At 51.4% G+C, this 6928-nt stretch overlaps 1 long non-coding RNA gene across 1 annotated transcript in view; it reads right to left on the bottom strand.

The window, feature by feature from the left end:
• The window catches only part of LOC111821744 (uncharacterized), a 23009-nt gene extending 20077 nt beyond the window's left edge, over positions 1 to 2932 (bottom strand). Inside the window, exon 1 of the long non-coding RNA XR_002825082.1 lies at positions 2793 to 2932. This is a non-coding gene — a long non-coding RNA (uncharacterized LOC111821744). The remainder of the gene's footprint in view (positions 1 to 2792) is intronic.
• Between the last annotated feature and the right edge of the window lie 3996 nt (positions 2933 to 6928).

Genomic DNA, 6928 nt, shown 5'->3' with positions numbered 1-6928 from the left:
AGCATTTCTAAGTTCAGTCTCCTACTCTCTCATTCCCCTCTCCTCCTATTTTTGCAGAAGATCTCTGTAAGAAAACTATGCCTATTAAAAAAAAAAACAAAACAACCAAACCCACTGTCATCCAGTGAATTCCGACTCATAGCAACCCTATACGACAGAGTAGAACAGCCCCACAGTGTTTCCAAGGCTGTAATCTTCACAGAAGCAGACTGCCACACCTTTCTCCTGAGGGGTAGCTGGTGGGTTCGAACTGCTAACCTTTTGGTTAGCAACCAAGTGCTTAACCACTGCACCACCAGGGCTCCTCATGCCTAAAGTACTCTTTGAAAAATAGTCAGCACATAACTTAGGGAATATTTAACACAAAGATGTTTGTAACAGTTTCCTAAGTTCACCTTCTTATACTACAGGCATCTTTATTCGTTTACAGCTTTTACATAAGTCACTTGTTTTAAACAGTTCTGTGAGGCAGCAAGCGTAGGTGTGACCACCATTTCCTACAAGGTCAAACTGAGGTTCCGAAGGGTAATGAGTGACTCTCAACCATGGCTACACATTTTCCAGCCACCTGGTGGCTTTACCTACCAATGCACAGGTCGCACCCCAGATCCATTAAATCAAAACTTGGGGTGGAGCCCACGCCCCATAAGTGGGATAGCTGAAAAGCTAAACCAGTAGACCAGTTGCCGTTGAGCTGACCCCCCCAACTCACAGAGACCCCATGTGTATAAAAGGAGAACTGTGCTCCATAGGGTTTTCAATGGCTGTTTTCTTGGAAGTAGATGGCCAGGTAGATTGGGTGGACTCGAACCACCAATCTTGGCTCGCAGCTGAGCATGTTAAACTGTTTGTACCACCTAGGGACTCTGAAAAGTTAAAGCTGAGCCCTAGGATCCTCTCTGCCCATCCAGCTTTGCTAACTCACCATGGAGAGACCCCACAGAAGCCCACCCAGGACACAGGGCTGGGCTGTGGCGGCTTCTCTGGCTGGCAGGTGTGAGGAGAGAGTGGGGTCCTCTCTTGCTGCAGCTCTGAAAGGCCAGGGAGAACTCAGGAAGAAAGCCCTGTTTATGAACACAAGGTCTAAGCCATCTTGGGGCCAATCACTCCATAGGGAGCCAGCTGTATGTCAGAGAACACTCCAGTGCAAGCGGCTGTCTGCCCACCTGCCCCCCCACCCCCAGTGCCAGCACCACCCCAACGCCTACCTTGCCAAGAGGGGGTCTCCTGCCTGTTGGTGAGGGGGGAGGCCACAAGGGCACGCTCGGCCAGCCAGGGGGCACTTTTTCATTTGTGGCTGCAGCCCTATCCCTCCCTCAGCATCACACATCCTGATGCCGCCCACCGGCCGGCCTCTACACATCCTGCCTCCGGCAGCTGCAGGTCATGTTAACCCGTTCACCCTCTCTGGGGCAGCAGGGAGCTCAGATAGGCGTCCCTGGGCATGCACGTTGCCAGCAAAATTAGGAGGTCCACTCTAAGTTGCTGGGTGCAGTAGAGTCGATTTCGACTCACAGCGACGCAATGGGCCGGAGTAGAACTTCCCCATAGGGTTTTCTAGGCTGTAATCTCTACCTGAGCAGATGGCCAGGTCTTTCCCCTGCGGAGCCGCTGGTGGGTTAGAACCTCCAACCTTTCAGTTAGCAGCCGAGCTCTTAACCACTGCGCCACCAGGGCTCATTTACTCTAAGTTACTGGCTCTGAAAAAAAAGGTAACACCCCACATAGTTTATACTTACCTCTCTAAAGCTACATATTTAAGAGCCAACAGCTGGCTCAGATAAGAGCCAGAAAGAATAACACGGTAACAAAGTGTGATTAAAAAATAGCTCGAAGTAGAAAAAACCTTTAGAGTTGAACAGGGAAATGACATTCTTATTTTTAAAACTGCCAGTAAGTCTTCTTTTCGGTCGCCCTTTTGAAAGGCATGATAGTGATGACTGATGACTGCGGGCCATCGGCCTTCCCTGCCGCCAGGCTGGGACAGCCTGCGCCCAGGCCTGAGGGCGACGCTGCTTGGGGACAATCAGAACATTGTCAAGATGCAACCACGTTGCTCGCCCCACCGCTGACCTGTCTCCGGACAGGTGCTTGTCGAGCCGTTGAGCTGACCCCACCCACGGAGACCCCACGTGTGTGAGAGTGGAACTGTGCTCCACGGGGTTTTCCATGGTTGATTGGAGAGAATTTCCGGCGTGCAGCAGAGCGAGCTCTTAGGTGCTCTGGGCAGCCGCCAACCCCAGGGCGCTGAGTGGGGCCACAATAGAGAGGGCACCCCCCGCCCCTGTGACACTGGGAGCAGAAGTCTTTGTGAACGTGCAAGCCCTGCGCGCCCTCCTTCTCTAGTTCCGGGACACCCCGCGGAGAGTCCACTCCGGCTCCAAATCCGCGGCGGCCAGAATTCAAACGCTGTTTCCCAACGGCCGAGACGCGGGGAGAGTTAGCAGCGGCCCCGTCCCCCGGGAAACCGCCCAGCGACCGCCTAGAAGCCGGGCCGACAGTTTTCCGTCCCCTGGAGCCCAGCTGAGGCCGAGCAGGCGCGGGGAGAGAGACCGGAGTGGCGGGGGCGCAGGTGGACACGCGCCTCCCGCTCTCCGGGCGTCACAGCAGGGAGCCAGGTGCACAAACGGGTGACCGAGCCTGTCCTCGGCGGCGAGCCCACCTCCTCGGCCGCCCTCTCTCCGCATCTCCTCCTCTCCTCCCGGCCCCCGGGGTCCCCGCGGCCGCCGCGCTCCGACCGCAGTCAACAAGGCGCGCCCGCCTGGCCCGCCCCGCGGGCCCCGCGCACAGACCTGCCGGGCGGCGCGCTGGGGCGCCCGCCGTCCTCCTCCGGGACGCGCTCTGCAGGTGCCAGCCGCGCCCGCCACTCGAGGGACGCTCGCCGCGTCTGGCGCCGCCTCCTCGGCCACCTCGCGCGCGGCGCTGCAAGGGCGAGTGGAGGTGCCTGCGCGGCCACTTCTGTGCGCAGCCTCGCCCGGCAGCTCCGCAGAGGGGACGAGGCGGGGAGGGGCCCGAGGGGTGGAAGAGACGGGAGGAGGGGCCGCCCCCTCGGGAGCTCCCCGCCCAGGCCTGTTTTCCCTCCCTACCTCCTCCCGCAAGTTGGGAGACGCCGGCGAACCCAGATGGAACCACGGCTGTGATGACAGCTCAGTTGCAGCCAAGCTTGGGATGTGATGACGAAGAAGCAGCAGCGGTTTCCGTGACTTGGCCTTCTTTGATCACATCCTGGACCCAGAGCCCCAGATCGGAAGGGGGCAAGGGCACCTGGAAACCTAGGGCCTGTCCTGGCTCCGTTACTCACCGGCCCTGGGACTTTAGGCAAACCGCTTAACTTCTCTGGACCGATCTGTCAAACGGAGGTGATTCCCACCCTGCCTCCCTTGAGAGGTCGCTGCGTACATCAGTACGAACAAAAAGGGTAATTCTTGGTATGAATGGAAACCAATGTTGGAATTCCTCTCCAACTCTGCCAACAACTCTGTTTTTCTCTACTCTGTTGCTTCCAAGAACCAAGGTGCCTGGATGGTAGCCCCGCCCCCACACTGACCAGCTTTGTGACTTACTAATAAATCTTTCGGCTGTTCAATGTCCTTATCTGCACAAGGGGTCTAAAAGAAGAGTACTTGATAGTGTTTGCTTTGAGGATTAAATCAGACAATACACGCAAAGGGCGTTGAGTAGTGCCTGCGTAGAGTAGCTTATCGATAAACGTAGGTTAAAATCAGGGCCCGCTTTATGTGGCGCTGTAACGTATCAGAAGGGCTAAGGCTTCCGACTTTCAAGTCCTAGGGTAACAAGTGAGCAAGAACTGACTTCATTCTTCCATGTTTATTTAGATAATAAGCAGCTGGCTTGTGAGAGTTTCTGAAAACAGGAGAACTTAGAGGCGTGGGTCAGAGTGGTCTCCCTTTGGTGACTTACCTTGTGACTCGCGTTGTTTGCAATGAAACAAGAGACCCCATCACTTAGTTCTTACATCTTCCAAGGTTCAGGGGAAATAGAAATACATTGAGAACTAATAAAATTATTATGAACTTATTCTTACAAAAAGAATGAAAACATCAGAAAATTGCACCAGATATAATCTTCCTTTCAGTTGAGACTTTACAATGTCTCTGTTTAGTGGGTATAAGTGGGAAACCCATTGGAGCGAAACAAAAATGGAGTACTGGCAAGAGGGAAATAAATGAAAATAAAAAGGTAACCGTAACTGCAGAACGTGTGTCTTTACCTACCTTGAGGTGTCACGAAGCAGCTTAAATGAACTCCGGGACCACAGATGATCTGCAGACAAACACCAAGGAGGCGGACAGTGTTTAGAAGATGATGTAGCTGTGGAACTTTCTTCCTAGGTCAAGGGTCCGTGCATAATGCAGACTAGACCTTGCTGCCGCACTGTGGTCCTGGACCAGCGACACGAGCATCAACTGGGAGCTTGTTAGAAATGCAGAATCTGAGACCCTGCCCCTGACATCCTGCATCAGATCTGCATTTAACAAGATCCCCTGGAGATTCGAAGGCTCAGGAGAAACTCTGTAGCAGAAACCCAAACCTGTCACTGCACGAAATGCTTCTGCATCATTGGATGTGGCCAACTCTCTCGTGCAGAAGTCCTAGGAGGCAGGTGGTGGGGAAGGAATGAGAACTGGGGTTCATGGCCATACCACACCAGGAGGAGGACTCACTGAGGGAAGGGGTCGGAGTGGGCTCAGGGAGGAGGGGGAGGGGTAATGTGAGGACTACAGGAAATTAAACAGAGTGGGGAGCTCCCTCAACTCAGTAAAGTTTTCTTGACAGAACTCACCAAGAAGACAGGAAAAGCTTATCACTTGAAACGCCTCCAAGAACTTTTGAACCTCAGAGACTTAGCAGGTTACCCTTTTCAAGGGCACCCGCAGTTTGAAAGGTCAGAGTGGACCAAATGCCATGCCGTACCTGCTTTTTTTTTAGGCCAACACCCCGTTTCCCATTACAGCATCAAAAGCTCCTCTGATTAACACAGATTCTTTCTCTCAAGCAGGCTGTTACATATCATTTGATTGAGCAATAAAAATCCAAAGGGAGGCAACCCCATTGGAAACTGCCTCGGGAGGGGTTCTCGCAGGATGTGCAAACAGATAGCATCACTGGTGCAGAAAATGAGGGGAAATGGCCAGTGACCCCTGCCCTGACCCCGTTCCGGAGAATTTGCACAGGCTACAAACTCATATTCCACAGGCCAGCTTAGAGACACGAAACTAAAATGCATTTGCCACAACACAAGGATTTCCACATAACATTCCGAATAATGCATTACAATCACACACACACACACACACACACACACACACACACACACACCCGTAACTGGGGCTGGCAAACAATTGGCAAAGCACTTACTGGGAGACAAACTGATAAAAGAAAACCTAGAACATCTTTTCTTCTCCATGAAAGCTTTCTGCTCTGGGCCATAGTAACCAACCAGAGAAACAAAACGGAAAACAAGCCCACATATTTCTCTGCTGTTCAGAGAATGTTAAGTTTACTATTTTAAGGCTGATTCTAAAGTTGAGGTAATTCAAGAGGCAATTAATTCACCCAACCACAAAAGCCCAGTCTCAGCTTATCCCACATTCCCTGAGCTGCACCCTGCTGGTGTCTGGCTTGGTACGGCCCAGCAAGCCCTTTGTGCCCCAACACTGCTTTCACAGTGACACAGGCCCCCAGCGAAACACTGAGAAATTACCATCACAAACAGATTTCTATTAAGCACATTGCTAGGTGCAGAAATCAAAAGGATAATTCACCCCAGGGTATCATTTCCTTACAATTAAATGGATCAGCTGCCAGAAGAAAGGTTGGAGCAGGGAAAAGTAGAGATTAACTGTACATCCAGCCATTATTCCATTTTCGGAGCACGTGTTTAATGACTTGGCACACGTATGTTCTAAGCCCTGGCCACAGGACGCTAGCTCTGCCCTGAGAGAGGGGAATGGCAGTGTGCCCACTGTAGACTCCGCATAAACTGTAAAAGCTTATAGCAAGCACTTTCCGTTTAGTAAGCACCTGGAAAATTGTGAACACAAAACATCTGTGAGTTCTCTTTGTTAGAATTCTACAAAGGCATCCTCGGTTGGTTACCGCATCCAGTAAGGAGTAGAGGAAGGTTCATCTGACGTCCATATTGTCCCAGTTTCTCCGACTTAGTGTTTGAAATTTTATCATTAGAGATTAAATCCTTTATGTAAAAGCATTGCTCGCTCAACGAAGTCTCTATTAAGAAATAATAATTAACCTCCCAAAGAATAATACTTTAGGTTGTAAACCCCTGCATGTTATCCTTGTAAAGGCTAAGGAAAAGAGAATGGCAGGTGTTGGATATGAGGAAGAAGGGACAGCAAGTGGCCATGGTGGCATGGAGGCAAATGTACAGACCCAACAGCTTGGGCTCCATCTCCCTACGGCTGATGTGGCATAACGTCAATGTCCCTCCTTCACTTGCTGCTCTTGAACATAGTTAGCACCTGAGGTCTTTGATTTAATCGCTTCAGTGCTGACTAGATCTTATTCCATTTGCTCTTCCAAGTTGCATGCTTCAGCTTCACATTGGAAGGCTTACTCCAAAGGCAACCAAGCATGAACCTTTGCTTGCTCTCAGGGATGAGACAAGGTTGGTGCTGATTTGGGAGGCTGGAGGTGAGGCTAAGTTAACCTCCTCCTCTGAAGCCCTAGAGATGGGGTAATGAACCTAGTGACCAGGCCTCTCCTTCCCATTATTGAGTGGTTAGAAGCCTGACACAGGGAACATGACTGCTTCCCACTTTACAATACGTCCTGAACATCCATTAGGCATGGGCACCTTGAAGTCCAACGGTGTTTCCTCAGACAAGGCCCCACAACCTTGCATTTCTCTGTTGCTTTATTTTCTTCCAATAGCAAAACATCTATT

The sequence above is a fragment of the Trichechus manatus genome, unplaced genomic scaffold (genome assembly GCF_000243295.1).
Source record: "Trichechus manatus latirostris isolate Lorelei unplaced genomic scaffold, TriManLat1.0 scaffold00102, whole genome shotgun sequence".
NCBI lineage: Eukaryota > Metazoa > Chordata > Mammalia > Sirenia > Trichechidae > Trichechus > Trichechus manatus.
This window is presented reverse-complemented; position numbering and strand designations above follow the sequence as displayed.